This window comes from Rhopilema esculentum, chromosome 3 (genome assembly GCF_057945365.1).
Source record: "Rhopilema esculentum isolate cy_ngs chromosome 3, ASM5794536v1, whole genome shotgun sequence".
NCBI classification, from domain to species: Eukaryota; Metazoa; Cnidaria; class Scyphozoa; order Rhizostomeae; family Rhizostomatidae; genus Rhopilema; species Rhopilema esculentum.
Genome location: NC_142817.1, coordinates 6,673,217 through 6,694,682, shown reverse-complemented (window position 1 = coordinate 6,694,682; position 21,466 = coordinate 6,673,217). Strand labels below are relative to the sequence as shown.

The 21,466-nt window shown below is 39.2% G+C and overlaps 1 long non-coding RNA gene across 1 annotated transcript in view; it reads left to right on the top strand.

Annotated features, from left to right (window-relative positions):
- Positions 1-21,466, top strand: part of LOC135691464 (uncharacterized) — a 79,986-nt gene that overhangs the window by 18,880 nt on the left and 39,640 nt on the right. The window contains exon 2 of the long non-coding RNA XR_016144460.1: positions 9,862-10,049. This is a non-coding gene — a long non-coding RNA (uncharacterized LOC135691464). The remainder of the gene's footprint in view (positions 1-9,861; positions 10,050-21,466) is intronic.

The following is a 21,466-nucleotide window of genomic DNA, read 5'->3' as shown; positions in this document are numbered from 1 at the left end:
AAGGACAGCTTCACAAGCCATCAAAATACAAAACGTAACAAGATAAAGGTATTATTGGATTTTAAATAAAATTTTAAAATGGATTTTAAATCAAGAGTAATTAGGGGCCATTCACAAAGGACGTCCAAGCTGAAGGGGGAGAAGGGGGGTTTGGTGAATCCGGATAAATTCGGACACAGGGGGAGAGGGTGTTTACGCAATCCGGACGTCCAGGTTTCAAGGTGGGCTGCAGTTGGCTAGTATAGGGAACAACCTGTCAAAGGAAAAAAAATTAACACGGGTCTTCTGCAAACAAATGGCAATATCACATCTGAAACCAGAAGGCTACGAGCAAGTGGACTTGCTGTATGATTTGTTCTGTCCATCTGTGCAAAAAAGCATTCAGAGAAAGGTGGCAGCAGATACAAGTGCGGTTTTGTGAAATGCCGGTAAATTTCACCTCTGTAGAGCTGGCAAAATTGCACCCCGAGATAACTGGCCACAAAAGGTTGGCACTGAAGAATGAAGAGCGTCACAGAGTGAAGCAGCAAACGAGGAAGATGAAGTAGCAGTTACCTCCTCTTATGGATAGTGCCACCTTTTTGAAGCAGCCATTCACAGAAACTGACTACTTAAACGAAGAGTGAAACACGACTTTTGCTGCTTATATCTAATGCTTTTTTCAATATAACATCATACAAAAAACGTACTAGAAAATCAAAAATTGTTCATCAAGTCAGTTTCTGATTGGAACAAAGAACGGCTTTTTACATTCCATTTACATATACATGTTTGAATAGCTTTCAGTATGATATCGGTGGATGTCCGAGGAAGGGGGAGGGGGCTCTCAATACGGACAATGCCGGACAAAAGAGGGTAGGGAGTTAAAAATTCATCTTTTTCCAAGACGTCCTTTGTGAATGACTCCTTACTGGCTCATCTCATTCTTTTATGGTCGTAATAAAACAAAATAAATTTTAAGGTAACAGTAGTGGCCCCTAAAAATTGTCTTCTGACCACGCCCTTAATAGCTTTAAATACAAACAACGCTATTTTGCCACAAAGTTACTAAATTAAGTACTCATAAGTAGGTTTTATTCACATCGCATCCGTGATAACACTTTTCACAAGTCATTCAAAACATCAACATATTTGCAACTTCTTTAACTTAATAAATAAACATTAGATTAATCATATAAACTCTTGTTTGGAAGAATCCAACTGAAAGTTGGGGTATCGCTACGTGCTCGAAATTAAGTTTATAATTAGCAAGTAGATTGAATGGCTCTGGGTATGTCCAGGCTTTCAATTTTCTTTTTCTTAGTCCAAAAGTTTTGAAGTTTGTGAAAAGTACGTAAAATTTTCCCATTGTAAATAAAATTTCTCCAAAGCGTTGTCACTACATGCTTTCTCTGTTTATCACTGCATGAATTTGTTATCACTACACCGTAAAATTAGGTATGCACTTATCTATCCATTAATATCTAACGAAGAATTGACTTCTGATTTGATCAAGCCCTTATGATAATTGCTCTTCGTTTCCATTCTCTCTCTTGTCGCTGCTCGTCTCAACTTGTGACAGTGGTACAACACATCGAAGGAGGAAGAGCTCTATAAAAGCAGCTATGTATGGTGTCCCAGACATGTAAAAGAATGCATTGTAACTTCTTGTCTTCTCGACCACTAACCCTAAAAACAATGTATAAGATGTATTCAAAACTACGTTCAGGATATGGTATGTTTTAGGCTATCAATTTTAACGATCTTAGATTTGATTGATGGAAATACAATTCTTTCAAATATAATTTGCTAAAGGTCATGTCCGTTATCCAATCGTGCCTCGACTTTTGAACAGCTGATTGGAAATAATTTATTGGAACTCTGATGCCTTCCTTCTAATTTGGTATCAATTTAGATTTGAATTTTGTAATATATAAAAAAAGGTATACATGTTTCTCAATTTGTTGGGAAAGTTTCTTATTAGTGTCCAAGTAGAAAGAGTCATATAGTTCCTGCGCTCATCTCCCGCGACGTACTTATAAGGCTAATGCTGCGCATACCGGCCGAACATTTGATCCGTCAAATATTTGGTCACTTAGGTCTTGCGCTTACACGGGACCGGCTAAACGACCTCACATTAGGTCACTTAGGCGTGCAAATTTTCGGGAACCTAAGAGAACATCCTTCTTTAATCTCGGCTGGCGAGCGTTATTAATCCTACCCTCCTCAAGAATAATCAATTAAACCGATTCTAAAAGACACTTATGGAACAACATGCTATTAAACAAGGGTAGAAGGGGGGTCAACGGGACAAGGGATGCACTAAGCCAGAAAAAGCCTACAATTTGATCTAAAACTTTGAATCCTAACTTAAATTCCAGGAAGTGGGCTTGCTAGGTGCACTAGCCCTTATACTGCCTGGAGAATACCAATTTTAAAGGTCGGTGTCACCACTGGGAAACATTTTCCCGCCTGATGCACCAGCCCAAATGACGAAAAGGTCTTCGGGAAAAGAATGACAACCAGATTGAAGGAAGAAAAGGAAGTGAGAATCAGTTGGTGGGTGGGAGGGAAACTTTAGAATTATTCGCTCCTAGAAGCCAAACAACCGTTTTTTGGCAAGCTAGAGCCAAGAGGGAGCCTAACCAGAGAGCACGAGTTAGAACGCCTACCAGCAAAGTCCCGGATGCCAGGGCCCAGTCTTCTTTAGCCGCCACACTATTGCGAGGCTTAGGTGCAGTTTCGGACGGGTGATTAACTCTGTTTAAACAACGGTCTAAACAACATCTGCCAAATATTTGCACAGTAACAAAATAGGAGTGTCGATGCGTAGTAAAGAGGCAAACGTAAAATGGTTAATCAAAGCCTGGGGCCGAAAATGGATGTATTGTTGTTGTTTAGAGTCACTGGTTAGATTTTATGTTCGTAACTTTTTCTTTGTTGTTTACTTTGCTAAAAATGTGCATGACCTTTCGTCAAAAGATTCATTTTAGCATTCATGACAATTCTAAAAAGCATAGCAAACGTCGTTGCAATCATTGGTAGCACTTTTGCCAGCCATCCTCTTTAAACAGCATTTTGCGAAGAAAGTACACGAGAACAGATAATTAGAGAGCACGAGAGAGCAGAGAATGAGACAGCACACGAGAACAGAGAATGAGAGAGCACACGAGAACAGAGAATGAGAGAGCACACAAGAACAGAGTTTGTTTTGTTAGCTCTTTGTTTATGTGAGGGCTCGAGGTACACCCGGGGTACACCGAGGGTTTACCCCCGGTAAAATTTAATAAAAAGACAGGACAATAAAGGGGCTAGACCCAGAGATATGCAAGAGGGAGAGGAGTGAATTATTGTAAAAAGGAGTGGGGAGAAAACAAGAGATAAGTTAAGGTTTTCTTAGACCGATAAGAAACATTTATATTTCGTTGTAACCGAATTAGTGATACAGTTATGAAGCCGAGATCAAACTGGTCTTGTTTTTCGTGGATTTCTCCCAAAGGACTTCGAACATTGATGCATGTATGTCACATTTACAATGATCTTTTGCGACAATTTTTGACACAATGCGCATGTCATAAGAATTCAACCACTTGGGCGGCCCCGCAACGCCTGAGTGAAATCATTTGTAGCCGACGTCAGAAGAAGGCAAATTTTGGTCGACCAACTGTTCATCAAGCCCCGTGTAAAGGCAGCCTAAGTACAGCGAGAAGCAGTGGTGGTTACCCTACACCGCCACGACATTGGAGCAGCAAGAGTGTGCTAATATGATTATTAGGGACTGTTTATATGTACGCATAGTATGCTCTCCACCCCTCCCCCTCTCTCCCGTGCGTTTATACGTAGCGAGAAGAAGACCTTCAGAATCTGGGATCATTGGCTTAAGGTGTTCACATTTGTATAGTCAGTCTAAAAAGTACATTATGAAAAAACAAGATAACGATGCTGATTGGAACATGGCTACCCGTTGACTTTAACAAAAAATAATCCTGTCGCACCAAAGGCTTTACCAAATCTTGTTTTGGTCGGTCGGCAATTAAAATACTTTATAAGTGTCTTAAATCTTGCTTGCTAACGAGAAATGTACATACCCACAAGAGGTGGCCCTAGCAAGAGAGACACGGCGTCTACAGTCAGTACCTCCTAGAAAATGGAATACGCTTCTCCTAGAAACTTCAAACCCGTTATAGTCCGCAGGCAAGGTGTGCAGCATGTTTGTACCATGCCATCAAGAGCGGAGTATATCCAGATATATGCGATTAGGTGTCCTTCAGTGGTCGCAAATAGTCCCAGAAAGCAGGTTGAACCAGTTAAAAACATCACAAGCTGGTAAAATGCGATTTTCTTCTGAACTTTCAGGTCAAGTAAAAGCCCACAGCAGAAACGGCCTAAGCCATTGGCGGATCTACAGGGGGGGGCCGGGGGGGCCATGGCCCCCCCCAAACGATTCGACAACGAGAAACTTTGAATGAAAAGACAGTAAATACATTAACTAAACATGTAAATTGATAAGGTAAAAGTTTTTGCATAACAAGAAACTAGTTGTTTATATAACTAACAAACCAAAATTACTTATTACATTACATGAGAACACTAACTGCGAGCATAGAAACATGAGAGCTTTGATTGAGTAATTTTGTGGAAATCAGTGATCCCAACTGATGTCAATATATTCAGAAAAGAATTTGAAAAGGAAGTAGCTATATCGTAGCAAAAACGTTATCGGAGATTTTGCCTTTGAAACGAAAAGCTACATGCGAGCTCATTTTGCGCGAGAAGTGGTGTGTTTCAATGTTGAGTATTGCGATATAATAGCAACGTCATTTTGTCCATCTTTTAACTACTTACAGCTTTAATGGGATTCGTCTTGATTTTAATGCTGCGAATGAGTCAATGAGTTTATCGCTCGTTGGTGTTCTGTCACGGTGAACTTGCAGAAGAAGTAGGGATTCTAATCTCTCCTCAGACATTGTTGACCGAATTGCTGTCAGGGTACTATTCAGTTTAGAAAATAGTCGTTCGGGTTCTGCTGTTGTCACCGGTAGCACAGTGAGAATGTTGAGTAATGTATGCAAATTAGGAAATACATCACCTTGGCAGTCGCCTAAAGCGCCGATAGCGGTATTTGCTACTGTACTTGTTCCACGTGACAGCCATTGCTGCTTCCAAATTTCATACTCTCCTTCAACAATGGACAAGGGGTCTAAAAAGACTCCGTATTTTAGTGCTGCAGGCAAAATATCTTGCCAAGTTGATTCTTTGACGAAACAAGGCAGAATTCTTGTAAGCGTCGCAATCTTCTGCTGATGGGGACCAAATCTTGCTTTCATATCTCCAGCCACTTCATCAAGAAGAGGTAAAAACACATTGATACGATAATAATCAATGGCTTTTTGATTGGCTTCACCTGCATTTGATCTGAACCTGGATTGACTGACTGCTCGAGGAATTGCGTGCATCTCTTCTCTGGTCACTCCAATATTTTCGCCAAGAAGCATTGCCTCTTCAAACATCGAAGCAAACTCATTTTCTTCACCTTTACGCCACGTGTAAAGCTTTGACTGTGTCGCAGAAATCGTCGACATTGCTTTCACAAGATCGCTACCAATTTGTTGCAAAGAACGGGACACTGGGCGAAGTACAGCAGACACTTTCTCGGCCAATACTAGCGCTACAAGGAACTGAGGGTCTTGCAAACTTTTTAACAATCTCCTGGCATCTTTTCTTGTATCTAATGAGTCCCAAGCGAGCATTTCCTCCAAGCACACAACGATGTAAGGCAAAAGCTGTCGTGCAACCAAAACTGATTCATGTCTTTCGACAAATCTTGTTTCACAGAGGGTCACCAACTGCCGTCGCTGAAGCTCTTCAATTGATTCTCGTGCTATGACTGCTTGCAAATAGCTGTTTCTTTTCGCATGCTTGAAGAAATTGTTGATATCTTTGATGTCATCCATGCAATGTCTGATTGCTGGTATCTTTGCGGCTCGAGAACAACTTAGATTTAGCGCGTGCATGCAGCAGTGGAAGTAGTCAGCGAGTGGCGCAGCAGATTTGATAAAGGAGCAAACACCAACTCGCTCACTGGACATCGATGCAGCACCATCATATCCTTGACCAACGAGGTACTGCAAATCCAACCCAAGCTCACTTATATGGCGGAGTAGAGTCTCCCCTATTGCCTTGCCACATAGCTTAATTTCATTGTGCTCTGTTTCATCTGATTGGTCACTGCTTTTTATGTCTGCAATCAGGTCTAAAATTGCGACCGGTTCTTCTTTGATAATTTTTGGCACATTTTTTGTGTCAACGTAACGAATTGCAATGACCAACTGTTCTCGTTTCGCACAATCTTGGGTTTCGTCGGCCATTATTGTCCAGAATTTTGCATTTTTTACATCTCTTACTATGTCCTCTTTGACAATATTTCCTGCACAGGCAATTAGCTCGTTTTGTATCGTTTTGCTTACCAAAGAAGCATTGCGTTTGCAAGATTTCAAGTGATCTTTCAAGTTTGTATCTCCTCCCCGTACTCTCAATCGCAGCAATGCCCTGAAGTTTCCATCATTGTGCTTGGGTTCCATCCCAGTTGAATCTACTGGTCCATCATCACGATGGCCTCTAAGCGCAATATTTTGCCTGGCGCATGTTAGAAGGGTGTCGATGATGGGAACCAGCGCAGTCCTGTTTCTTTCAATCTCTTTCTGCCTTTCAATGTTCATTATTGATCGAACGTCCTTCTCACTCCCAGGTGTTGCACGGCTCAAGAACTCCGTGTACTTTATGGCACATGTCTTATGAAAAGATGTTTCTTGGTGACTTGTGAGGGCTCCATTTTTCCCTGTCAAGTCTGAAAAGTTTACAAGAGGCTTGTTAACAAGTTTGCCCATTGACTGGCCTGCTCCACCTCCGTATTGTGCACCTCTTCCACCTCCACTCTCGCACGTCTTGAATAAAACGCAATAAACACACCAAGCACCGCAACATTTTGGCTCTCTGCTGACAGCTAGCCAGGGGAAGGTTTTCAAGTGATTTTCACCCAGAAAACGCTTCGTTGTCGAGGACATACCAACCATGAGCTGATTCTTTGGTTTTTTCTTTTCGGAAAATGGATATTCATCCCTTCTCTGCGGCACCCACCTCTTCGATAAATATGCTTCCCTTTCGTTATCTGTCAGCTGTTCTCCTCGTTTTGTTTTCATTATAGCTCTACCAATGTCATATCTATCAGATATTGCAACATTTACTTGTGTCGCCATACAACAGAGGTCTGGGTGTGTTTCTCTTCAGGACAATCCTGGACTACCGCAACTTGGCTTTGTGTGTCGAATTCTTCACCAGTAGATTTTGATTCAAATTCTTGGCAAGTGGTAGTTTCACATGTTTTAGAGATTTCAGGGTTATCTCCAACTGAACTGGTGCGGCTACTTTTTGAGAAGAATGATTCAAGAGTTCTTGATTTCTTTGGCGGACCAGACATTTTAATCAAACCTCCAGTCGGCTTTATTCTCTCGCTTTCAGTGAGGCAATAAGTTGCAAGTGGATGTGTAACACAAGAATTATGATAAGCCTAAAACAATAGTTCAATGCAAAATTAGATGTGACCGGATCTCGCGGCTCATATGGACTATGGTTTAACACAAATCATGACTGCGATCATGAATGAATGACGTCTGCAAACGTTAATGGTTGAGAAAGTTATGGCTAAAATGGGTTACAGTTCAAACATTGTTCATCGTGTTATTGCGATTGTGATACCCAAAAAGCGTCACTATTTCCAACAAAAGCAAAACAGTACCTATAACTACTCAGCTTTGCCTGTTATGCTGCGATGAATTTTTGGTGACTACCCATTTTGAAAATTTACCATTCAAATTATACGCACCAAATACGTGGGGACTTTTGCTCATTTTCTAAATCTTTTTTTCATCTTAAGGGTACGTGTCTTATGCCGGCTTCTTGAACACAGGAATTATAATGTCATTCACGAACTCTGATGCGTCATAGTTCCCCTCCCAAGTCAAGCGCGAAAGCTGCTGACCAAATATTCAATATGAATATTTGTAAAGGCTGAAATACACGATCAGTTTTTTATGTCAGTTTTCCCCAAAGTTATTTCTATATCCGTTTTTCATCAGTTTAACTAAAGAAGCGCGTGTTTACACGATTAGCCAAAGTTCATCAATTTTTCATCATGTATTTTAGCCTTTACTTCGCTTGGAAGTTTCTCGCAGCAATGAAGTTTCTTAATTTTCAGTGTTCTGAGAGTGTACCTTCTTATGAAATTTTTTGATAGAAAGGGGCGTTTCCCGCGTTCGGTGAGACTTTGAAGGGCGTGTCTGTGAAATTTTCGCAGGCCTCCTCTTCTTTCATAAATGGCCCTCCCCAAACGCAGACGCTGGATCCGCCCCTGGCCTAAGCCACAAGAAATAGAACTAAAAACGGGAAACAGCTTGGCTGTGCTCACTTGGACACCTTTCTCTACAGCAAGTTGTACCTAAAACGAGCAAGAAAACAGAGTATAGATTGAGTGCTGATAAAGCAGAACATGAAGAGGGTTTCATTTCATGTAACGAATGTGCATATTTTTCAAAGGAAAAACAAGGAAGTAGAACACATTTTCGCTTTCAGAACACAAAGGAAAAAACTATTGACAAAATGCTAAAATGTGAATGTGCTGTCTCGTTAAGAGAGTTCATTAGAAGTTTATGATCCTATACTGTTGCCAAAAAAACTCCCAAGGGAACCTCATATATCAAAAATGTAGTTTCAGGGCCTCAGATTCAGGGCCTCAGTTTCAGGGCCTCAGTGTCAGGGCCTAAGTTTCAGGGCCTCAGTTTCAGGGCCTCAGTTTCAGGGCCTCAGTTTCAGGGCCTCAGTTTCAGGGCCTTAGTTTCAGGGCCTCAGTTTCAGTGCCTCAGTTTCAGTGCCTCAGTTTCAGGGCCTCAGTTTCAGCGCCTCAGTTTCAGGGCCTCAGTTTTAGGGCCTCAGTTTCAGGGCCTCAGTTTCAGGGCCTCAGTTTCAGGGCCTCAGTTTCAGGGCCTCAGTTTCAGGGCCTCAGTTTCAGGGCCTCAGTTTCAGGGCCTCAGTTTCAGGGCCTCAGTTTCAGGGCCTCAGTTTCAGGGCCTCAGTTTCAGGGCCTCAGTTTCATCGTATATCCCCAAAAAGACTCCCAAGGGTACATCGTATATCAAAAATATAGTTTTAGGGCCTTGGTTACAGGGCGTCAGTTTTAGGGCCTCAGGAATAATCACAATTCATTAAGGTTCAAAGTACAAGCACTTATGATGTTTTGGGAAAATATAAAGTTGGTTGTGCTAAAACTCGTAGTAAACATTAGTTTTAGATATCGTGCCCAATCATAGCGACATTTTAACAGGAATTGGAGCAAAGTTTCTTGCACAGTAAAAGAAGAGTTATCGTAAATCACACAAAAAATTGTTGTTTCAAAGTTTTTTATGATTTTTGTTCTTATCTTGTTCTTTGTTCGCATCCTGTCAAAATTTGTGTTGGTCTGTAGTTCAAACACTATAATTTCTCAAATTTTGCCTTACAATGGAAAGGCGAAATTTTACTTCAGGATCATTTTGAGTTGAAATAGATGATAACAAGAATAGCTCCATTTGACAGATCAGGTGTTCCTTTTTATTGCATTTCTGTGTCAAGAAATTTTTAGTTCTAGAATCAACTCATTCCTGCGCATTTCATCATTTTCATGTTTCATTTCAATCAGAAATTTGAAGGCAGTGACGCATTGTCTTACCTGGTGAATGCTAGACACACCATACGCGAATGACAATATGAAGTTAGCCACAAGAAAGATACAAATCTTCTTGTTCTTCAGTAACTTAAAATATATTCGGAAATTCGTTGTTTTCTTTTCAGGCTCGTCTTTATCTACCGCATATGAAGTTGGGCAAAATGTCAAGCCACCAGCCAGACAGATAACAAGAAAGACAGCTGATAGTATTTGGAATGTTCGTTCAAATCTAACTTCTTTTAGTAGCAAAACGAGAAGGCTTGAAAAACCCGCTTGGAGAAGTGCGACACAGCCAGTTTGGAGACCTGAAGAGGTGAATGAGACTTTTTTCTTATGAACGTCTTTATGTAAAAGGAAGAAACTGAACACTCTTTCCCCTTAGTTGTTCTAAGGCCGCCCCCCTTTCGTTAGATTTATTCAAGTTATAACTGGTTATTGAAACGTATCTATCCAATCGAAGATGAAGCGATTTGAATCCTGTACTTAGGCTTCTTTTAAATAAAGAAATGTTAGAAAACACTAACCATATGCCAAAGATAACCATTTATCAAAGTAAATGCACACAGATTTTACCGATGCCATTAGGAGAACAGATGAACAAAGCCCGAAAGGGACGCTGAACGAGATGAAGACTAGGTCCAAGTTTGTAGCGAATGACGTCATCAGAAGAGACAGGCTGACAAGGAGTGCTGCAATCATTGTGCAAAGTCTGAGCCCAGCTTTATTGATGATCCAGCATGAAACAGGTCCCAATATAAACATCAATGAAGTCGGGAGTGAGCCAGTCCATGCTGAAATAAATCAGTTTAAGTTTATCGAAAGTTTTTACGAAATAGGATAACTTACATATTTTTACTGTTTACTACGAACCTGTTTGGGCCAGGTATTCCTGGCCTGGACCAGATTACTTCTGGCTTCAGCAAGGAAAAAGTTTGTAATGTTTTTTGCAAATTGTCTGGACTAGGTTCGTTCTGGCTTCAGCATTTGGACCAGATTAGTTCTGGCTTCAGCGGGAAAAATGTTTTTATTTTTATCAAGATACCGCTTGGACCAGGTATTCACTAGGATCACGGAGCATATTACAGATTGAGGGGGCTAAAACGTTTTGAAGGGGCAAAAATATGCTAAAATCAACAGCAAGGCCACTTTTTGTATGTTTGTAAGTACATTTTGGAAGTTTTTTTTTGGGGGGGGGGTTAAAGTTCCCTCGGTCCCTGCTTCTGTGGTCCCTGGGAATTCTTGGCAACAGTGGGAAGAATTTTTATCTTTGCTGAAACGCTGGCATGATATTATCAAGCACCCGCTTGATCCAGGTTATTCCTGGCTGACAGTGGAGTGATTGTTTATGTTCGCAGAACAATTATTAATAACTGGCGTCTTATTCATCACCATCTCGTTTGAACCAGGCTAAGTTATGTTCGCGTTTGAACCAGGCTGGCGGTTGAACTAACCAGGCTAAGTTATGTTCACGGTTCCTTTTGAATCAGATAATGCCTGGCTGTTAGCGTGGATAATGTTTTTCTTGCTCTCATTATCTTTTACCTCCTTAATTTTGGCCGGAATGAATGTGCCTCTCCCTCCTCTCCATTAATATACTCGCCTGGGAAGCAGCACCGTCTGCTGTTAAAGAACCTGGCTTTCTTCTCTTTCTTCCATTAGAATATAGAAAGGGTTTACTGCATTATGTGTCGATGTCTAGAGGCAATTCTTGGTGGGAAAAGTTTCCCATTGTTGCCACCAACCACAATGATGACTCAACAGATGGGACTAAGCAGTACTGGGTAACTCTCCCGGCGATTTGCTAGGTTATGCTGTCAAAGTTTTTTGACAATCTCTTAAGTTTCTGAGTCTCCTTTGGAACCACTAAAAGATGGTTGAAACAGTTTTTCTGGGATTTGAATGTTTGCAAGCGGCTGTTAATCTCTGGGTCCTTTTTGGAGCACTAAGAGATGGTTGAAACACTTGTTCTAGGATAGAGTTCTAAAGTGTGACGTCATCAAAAACCTTTTTTTGGATTTTTGAATTTTAGCCACATAGCGTAAAAGATCACCATGAAATACTTTCAAATACGCAAAATTGGCCAAATATATCTAAAATCGGTTGAGATATGGCTAATGAAAGATTTGAAGTTTGCTAACGAATCACTGTTATTTTCGCTTTGTTCATAAAGTTACAGGGCCTATTTTAGTGTGCAGTATTACACACTTTGTGCAGTATTTATTTAAAAACGTGTAGTATTGATTTCGAAAATGTGCAGTATTGACTTTTGGGATTTATGAAAATGTCTTTTTGCGGCTATCCCAGATTCCTGCTTTGTTCACAAAATGTGAATTTTCTTCGTCAGTTCGATATAGAGTTCATGTATTGTAATTCTCGTATAACCATCGGAAAGACTCCCTTATCAAAACTTAAAACAAAGCGAAATCCCAAAACCAAAACCAAAACATCTCCTGTAAATGTCATCATTGCTGTAAATTTCGTAATTTGATCTTGTCGAAGCTCACTTAACTGAACTAAAAGAAAGATAAAAAGCCTAATAAAACTTTTTTGTTTTACTGTCCAGACAAAACATGAGATAGTGACTCTGTTTACAAGAGATAAATGACTATGTTTCTATTCAGGTTTTGTAGCTTCTGTTTGTTTTGTTGCTGTTTTGAAATGTTATTATTGATTTTGTATATTATCTTCTATCTGTTTGTGATTTCTCCGTCCTATACACATGTTCAAAATTCGGGCAATTTCCTCGCTACACTTGCATGGCTAAGATACCTGGGGTTTGCAGGGGTTTGCACTGATTGCACGAAAAAAATTTCCTACAAAAAATATGATTATAAATGTGCAGTATTGAAAATTTCTTAAAATAGGCCCTGTAAAGTTATGAACAGAGACCAAAATACAGAGGTTTGATGAGGAGAGAACCAGTAAACATGTGGCCATATCTCCGCCATTTCGTAATACACTTGCCTGATTTTGCACATTTACAGGTATTTCATGATGCTCTTTCAGGTTATGAGATCCAAATTAAAAAATTCTAAAAATAGATTTTTGTGACGTCATCACTTTAAAACTCTATTGGAATGTGTCAAGCGGTTTTAGGTCTCTAAATCTTTTTCTGGAACCACTAAGATATGGTTTTAAACGCTTGTTCTGGGAATGGAATGTTTGAGAGCGGTTGTTAGTCTTTGGGTCCTTTTTCGGAACTACTAAGAGATGGTTGAAACACTTGTTCTGGGATCTCAATGTTTGAAAGCAGTTGTAGATCTCTGAATCCCTTATGGAACCACTAAGAGTTAGTTGAAACACTTGTTCTGGAATTGGAATGTTTGGAAGCAGTTGTAGATCCCTGAGTCCTTTTGGAATCACTAAGAGATGGTTCAAACATTTGTTCTTGGTTTTGGATGTTTGAAAGTGGTTAAGTCTCTGAAGCCTTTATAGAACCACGAAGAGATGGTTGAAACACTTGTTCTGGAATTTAGGTCTCTGAGTCCTTTTTGGAACCACTAGGAGATGGTTAAAACACTTTTTCTGGGATCTGAATGTTTGAAAGCAGTTGTAGATCCCTGAGTCCTTTTGGAATCACTAAGAGATGGTTCAAACATTTGTTCTTGGTTTTTGATGTTTGAAAGTGGTTGTAGGTCTCTGAGGCCTTTATAGAACCACGAAGAGATGGTTGAAACACTTGTTCTGGAATTTAGGTCTCTGAGTCCTTTTTGGAACCACTAGGAGATGGTTAAAACACTTTTTCTGGGATCTGAATGTTTGAAAGCAGTTGTAGATCCCTGAGTCCTTTTGGAATCACTAAGAGATGGTTCAAACATTTGTTCTTGGTTTTTGATGTTTGAAAGTGGTTGTAGGTCTCTGAGGCCTTTATAGAACCACGAAGAGATGGTTGAAACACTTGTTCTGGAATTTAGGTCTCTGAGTCCTTTTTGGAACCACTAGGAGATGGTTAAAACACTTTTTCTGGGATCTGAATGTTTGAAAGCAGTTATAGATCCCTGAGTCCTTTTAGAATCACTAAGAGATGGTTCAAACACTTGTTCTTGGTTTTGGATGTGTGAAAGTGGTTGTAGGCCACATCTCTTGATACTGGTTTGATACTTCACTTGTTACTTTGAAAGTGAAGTTTGATACTTCCCTACCTACTCACTCAGATTTGTGATCGGCCTAGAAGCTGCTTTGGCTGAAACATATCGAATAACTCTGCCCTGTAGCAACAGCTGTCACTCTAAGACGTTGAGCCATTTCACCAAAACATACGTCAAGGCACTTTGATGGGAGAAAATTGAAAGGATCTCTGCGAAATGGGCAGAATGTCTATGTTAAATCCTTCAGCGGAGCAAATGTTGAAGACATGGCAGATTACTCAAAGCCACCAATGAAAAAAACACATACATTGTCGTTCTTCATCTTCGGACCAACTCGCTTGGAACAAACAAGTCAGCTGAAGAAATAGCAACTGAAATCTGCGATCTGGCAGCTGATTTAAGAAACGGAGTAAATGAAGTTGTTGTATCAGCTATTATATCTCGAGGTGACGATTCAACGTTAAATACAAAAGCAAAAACTGTAAACAAAAAATTGAAAACCCTGTGCGGAGAAAATGATTTAGATTTCATCGAGCACCAAAACATCGATGCAACTAAGCACCTAAATGGAAGTGCTTTGCACCTCAATAGAATGGGCACAGTCCTTCTTGCCAATAATCTTATGAAATATCTCAAAGCTCAGTGACGTGATGATGGGACTCAATATAATTACACAGCTAAGTACATTTGTCCTAATTTAGAAAATCAAAATACCCATGAAATTGCTATTTCTGATACCGAAGATATTAACCCCCTTGCCAAACTATCAACTATTAGGAACAAGAACAAGAGAGGCCTAACTGTGGCACATCTAAATATAAACTCAATCCGAAACAAAATAGAGGATCTCAAAACCCTGATTGAAAAAAATGTTGACATCCTCGCAGTTTCTGAAACCAAATTAGACGAATCCTTTCCTACTAGTCAGTTTTTAATTGATGGTTTCAAAAAGCCCTTCCGTTATGTGAGAAATACAAACGGTGGTGGGATTCTGGTAAATATCAGAGAAAAGGTTCCAGCGAATGAAAATAAACAGGTGAACAACGCCAATTCAATTGAATGTGTATTAACTGAAATTAATGTGGGCAAGAAAAAAATGGGCATTGATCAGTATATACCGCCCCCCTCCCCCTTCTCAATGTGAAAAATTTTTCTTCGCAGAGATGGGCAAAGTGCTTGACCAACTTACTCCTCGATACGAAAACTTCGTCATTGTTGAGATTTAAATTCGGAAGAGAAAAATTATGAAATTAGCAATTTCATGGATATCTATGGATTAAAAAAATTTAATAAAAAGTCCCACTTGTTATACATCTGCTGACAATCCCTCTTCGATTGATATGTTTCTAACGAATAAAACCTCTGGTTTTCAAAACACTACAACAATAGAAGTGGGATTGTCTGATTTTCATGTAATGATACTAACAGTGTTAAAGAGTGGTTTTGTAAAAAGAGGTCCCATGATTGTGACATACCGAGACTACAGTAAATTTGATCCAATAAAGTTTCGCAGTGACCTTAGAAGCAATCTAGCTAAGAGCAGCAAAGCATACTCGGAATATGAAAATTTTAATTCTGTAGTCGAAGAAGTTCTGAATAACCATGTACCTCTAAAACAAAAATATTTACGCGCAAATGATGCACCTTTCATGACGAAAACTTTAAGAAAGGCAATTATGCTCCGTTCACAGCTACGTAACAGATTAAACAGGCATAATACTTCTGAAAACTGGAACGCTTTTAAAAAGCAAAGAAATAGGTTTGTGAAAATTCTGCGACAAGCAAAAACATCATATTATGGTAACCTTGATATAAATTCTGTCACTGACAATAAAAAGTTCTGGAAAACTGTAAAGCCACTTTTTACTGACAAGGTACAAACCTCTTCAAGTATTACGCTTATCGAAAATGAAAAGTTTATTACGAATGACAGTGAAATAGCTGAGATCCTTAACGATTTTTTTACAAATATTACAAAGACCATTGACACTGCCCCTGGTAAATGCATACTCAATTCGACAGACCATTTGCTGGACCCTGTTGAAATTGCTGTTGAAAAATATAAACATCATCCCAGCATTCGCAAGATTAAGGATAAGGTAAACCATGGCACATTCTTCGAATTCCAACCAATTACAATGAAGGCAATGGAGACTAAATACAAAAAAAGCGTCTACAATTGAAAGTTTTCCTCCGCGGATACTGAAAGAAAACGAAGACATTTTTGTACCATTACTGACGACAATTTTAAATAATTCATTGCTCCAGAAAACTTTTCTTGAAGATCTTGAATTAGGAGACATAACTCCACTATTCAAAAGTGACAAAACTACAGAAAAACGAAACTATCGACCTATCACAGTTCTATCCGCATAATCAAAGGTTTTAGAACGGCTAGAAACTGATGCTCTTATTCTATCAAAATGGTTTCCAGAAAACTTTATGAAATTGAATGCAGGGAAATGTCATCTTCTTACTTTTGGAACAAACCAAGATGACACTAAAATCAAATCGGCGAGGCCATTGTTGAAGAAAGCTCTGAAGAAAAACTTCTAGGGGTGATAATAGATAAAAATCTTAATTTCAAAAGTCACGGCTCAAATTTATGCAAAAGAGCCAGCCAAAAACTGCATGCTCTTGCTAGAGTATCGCCATTTATGGGTTCTGAACTGCGTCTCCAAGTGAACAGCTTCATAAAAGCTCAGTTTAGCTACTGCCCCCTAATTTGGATGTTCCATGACAGATGTCTGAATGCTAAAGTGAATAAAATCAACGAAAGAGCACTCGGAATTGTTTGTAAAGACAGACATGCTGACTACGAAGCATTGCTGACTTTGGATAATGCAGTATCAATTCACCAACGCAACCTACAGTACTTGATGATAGAAATATACAAAACCAAACATAACCTGAACCCTAGTTTCATGAGTGAGATTTTTTAAACAAGAAATGTACATTTTGATTTGCAAACTAAAAATAAACTTTGCATTCCAAAAGCCAGGACAACTTCTTATGGTATAGAAACTGTGAGATATTTAAGTCAAAAACTGTGGGAAACACTACCTCACAGTATTGTTTCTTGCTTCGTTATTTTCAATTTTGAGATTATTTTAACGGAATATTGAACACTGTCGTGGTAAAGTTGTAGTTTTCTTTGAATTTTTGGGGCTTTAAACATGCGGCCAAAATTCGGCCAAATTTTGCTGTTTCGGCCAAATCATTTTGTGACGGCCAACAGCTTTGGAAAACGGCCAGAATTAAGGAATTTGGCCGTCAACCCTGCACCGATCTCAAAATTACACGCTTCAACTCGTTTTCAATCGAGATTATGCATGTCTTGTCGACGGATAGAATGCGTTATGAGAAAAGTAAGAGGCCAAGAAAATGATTTTTCTTGTCAGTTTTTCAAAAATAGTTTGAAGATCAAAGCAACACAATACTAGTTGCTGCGAAAAATAATGTTTCTTGCTTTTACAGATTTACTAACCATGAAGTTTGACAAAAACTTAGAGGGGGCAGGGGGCTGGATAGATTTCGCAATTCGTACGCTCATAGGTACAAGCTGTAAAGCTATATTGTTTTATAATTCGTCCCACGAGGCATATTGCGTTCAACCAGAATAAAATAATTATTATATTATTCATAATTATTATTGGACCCCTCTTATTACTACATTATATTAACGATATTTCCAAAGCCTCTAAAATCTTAGACTTAAAATATGGACCCATGCGAGGGGCAAATCACTCTAAGAAAATCTCGTACACCTTTTGTAAAAATCCTATAGTTTTATTTGAAAATCCCCATAAATCCTTTTTTGGCAAAATCTCATACGCTATTTGCAAGAGTGAATCGCCCCTCGGACCCATGTTCCTTGATTCCCCCGCGCAATATGAATTAGACAGGGAATTTTTAACAACAATCGAGCAAAGTGCCTAACCTTAGTTTTTGCTCTTGATTTGTGTACTTTCAGCCTTGCTGAATATTTTAAGCCTTGGATACATTTTTGTAACACAATAGAAATCACGTGATCGATGACGTCATTTTCCCCGGTCATTAAAATTTTTAATTCTTTTGTTTGAAAAATCGCTCCAACCATCTTGTTTGTCATTGTAATAGGAGCAAAAAGTTCTAAAGAATAAACTCTATCAGACCTGCAGATAACGAGTTATTGCTATTTAAAGTTTGCATGACGTCATCAAAATGGCGGTTTTGTAGTTTTCAAGCACGTGGAATTCAACGGCTCATGGTCATAATTTAGGTTGCTTTACCTCGATTTTGAAGTTTTTTGACCTTTGTGTTATTCGGCAACTCAATAATGTCATTTGAGCTGATATATTTGCACGCCTGGGAAACTAAGTATTGAACAAAATGCATGCAAAAGGAAAATGTTCTAATAAAAATTTTTCTTCAAAAAAGCTATACTGAAGAGGAGCTTTCGTCAGCAATGAAAGACCGTCGATTCGTCAGCATTGTCGCTCGGCAATGAACTCCAACTTTTACAGCAGCTAGAGAGTGCAATATTAAATAGCACTTACATGCCAAGCATGACTTGATACCTCTTGCACTCAATCATCACAATTACAGGCGATGTTGCAGTTATCAGAATGTCTGTCGAAGTCATTTGAAGGAAACGATGCATCTAGCTTTCTCAGATCGCAAAGTTACGGGAATGAGTGCAAGGATTGCTCGCAAGCCATATTCCAAAATTTCAAAACGAATTGTTCAATAGAGAGACAAATATTACATCAGGACCTTTTCGATACAGCTTCATGCATGAAAGTTTATACATGCGTTAACACGATTCATACTCATTGCGTAATCAGTGTAGTTCTTGGAAAGCAATTACATATCAAGGCAGCTTTGAAGTTAAACAAGTCAACGAAGCACGACAAGAAATTGTACCCAAGGCACGAATCGGCCCTCAAATCTAAGTTTCGCCCCGTTGGCATCGATTCCTTTTCCTCCAGACAACTAAAATGCATCACAACTGGTAAGCAGAGGCGTGTCACAGAATATAATATCGGCTTCCATCAAGGCAACAACCTATTCCTATTTTTCTTCAACAAAGGCTAATTAAAGGTCCACATAGTTTCTTTCCGCCAATTGATAAAGCCAGTTTGAGTAGAGAAAGACATGTCTTCTCTTTCATCTGTTGATAGAATTTTATTGTTTTAGAATTCACTTTTTTGTCACTGTATACAACCGTTCGAATGAACTCCCGTGCGCCATCTAAGGCTTTCTTAGCAATTTTCTAGGAAATAGCCAAGTTCTTAATATGCTGGTATTTTAAATCGTCGTTAATAAGTTTCCCAGCCCTGTAGAAGTAGGGTGTGTTATCACACCCTGTGATAGCATGGAATGCTGGCAGGGAAGAACACAGTTATTTGTCGAGGCTTCTGCAAATGCTTCCAACTTTGACGAATCTCTCATGGTTATAATTGTTAAACCTGTGTGTTTATACGCCCAAATTAAAAGCACAAGAACATCAGTTTTTTTTTTAGATAAGGACTACATCTGATTCTTGCATTACTGCATGAAGCACAAGCCTAATGTCTACGTCTTTAAGAACACACGAATGCAAGAACAAAGATCTATTTCTTTAGACTCTGTATGTTTGTGTTCCTCTATGACAATGAAGAATACTTAAGGCATAATATCCTTTCCTCGCTTTGCACAACCCTCGCAATCCTCTTTACGGGCTACTTTAATTTTGCATAGTGACGACGAATGTAACTCCATCTTACATTTTGTGGCATTTATGCAAGCCTTGCAGCATCAACTTTTTACTCGATGATGCACGGAACAGTCCGAACGTGTTGCAATAGAAAGCGGCACCGGTTTCTATATTCAAGCTCACTTCTTTATTAGAGTGAAAAAGCTTTTTGTACTTTTAATTAGCTAGACGATCGAAACTTTTTTTCTTTGTTGACTCGTTATCTTTCGAAGCTGTCTTGATATGTAATTTCTTTCCAAGAGCTACTCTGACCATGCAATGCGTATGAATCAAGTTAACGCATGTATAAACTTCCATGTATGAAGCTGTATCGAAAAGGTCCTGATGTAATATTTGTCTGTCTATTGAACAATTCGTTTTGAAATTTTGGAATATGGCTTGCGAGCAATACTTGCACTCATTCCCGTAACTTTCCGATCTGAGAAAGCTAGATGCATCGTTTCCTTCAAGTAACTTCGACAGACATTCTGATAACTGCAACATTGCCTGTAATTGTGATGATTGAGTGCAAGAGGTATCAAGTCATGCTTGGCATGTAAGTGCTATTTAATATTGCACTCTCTAGCTGCTGTAAAAGTTGGAGTTCATTGCCGAGCGACAATGCTGACGAATCGACGGTCTTTCATTGCTGACGAAAGCTCCTCTTCAGTATAGCTTTTTTGAAGAAAAATTTTTATTAGAACATTTTCCTTTTGCATGCATTTTGTTCAATACTTAGTTTCCCAGGCGTGCAAATATATCAGCTCAAATGACATTATTGAGTTGCCGAATAACACAAAGGTAAAAAAACTTCAAAATCGAGGTAAAGCAACCTAAATTATGACCATGAGCCTTTGAATTCCACGTGCTTGAAAACTACAAAACCGCCATTTTGACGACGTCATGCAAACTTCAAATAGCAATAACTCGTTATCTGCAGGTCTGATAGAGTTTATTCTTTAGAACTTTTTGCTCCTATTACAATGCCAAACAAGATGGTTGGAGCGATTTTTCAAAAAAAAGAATTAAAAATTTTAATGACCGGGGAAAATGACGTCATCGATCACGTGATTTCTATTGTGTTACAAAAATGTATCCAAGGCTTAAAATATTCAGCAAGGCTGAAAGTACCCAAATCAAGAGCCAAAACTAAGGTTAGGCACTTTGCTCGATTGTTGTTAAAAATTCCCTGTCTAAATGTATCACATCATGCCGCAATGCATCATGTCATATGAAATGAAAAACGCCATATGAAATTTGAAACGCCATACATAATGAAACTCAACTCGGAGTATAAAGCCATATAAAGGCCGATTTCCATTTGATATTTTTTGTGCGCGCGGGCGTAGCGCCCAATTCTGAGCATACTTAGTTAAAGTCAAGTGGTCTCGATTTTGCGTCCGCTCTGAGCGCCAGAAAGTTGATAGGGTCTCAACTTTCTTATGCGCTCGGCCACTTGACAGCGGCACATAGCTACGCATGCTCAGATTTGGGCGCTACGCCCGCGCCCACGAAAAATGTCAAATGGAAATCAGCCTTAAGAATATACTTCGTCTACGTTTCTTGTTCAAGTTGTAATCGCCGTTATGTTATGGATGAGTTTCTCTTAAATCACTTGTTTCTGTGCGGAGAACTCCTGATTTTAACAGGTTATGGGCCCAGGAGTTTTGATAAATTTGAGTAAAAGTTTGCCATGAAGCTGACTTTCGACAATATTAATTCAGTGCGAATTATGGCTGTGAAACCGATGGAGTTTATGTCACAGCACATTGATAAGTTCGATCGAACGAGTTTTCATTTATGGAAGTTCAAAATGCAAATGGTTCTCGAAGATAAGGATCTTTGGGGTATAGTTTCTGACGAAAAAGTTAAGCCTGCAGAAGAAAGAGCCACGGAAGCTTCTGTCCAGAGATTTCGAAAGCATGT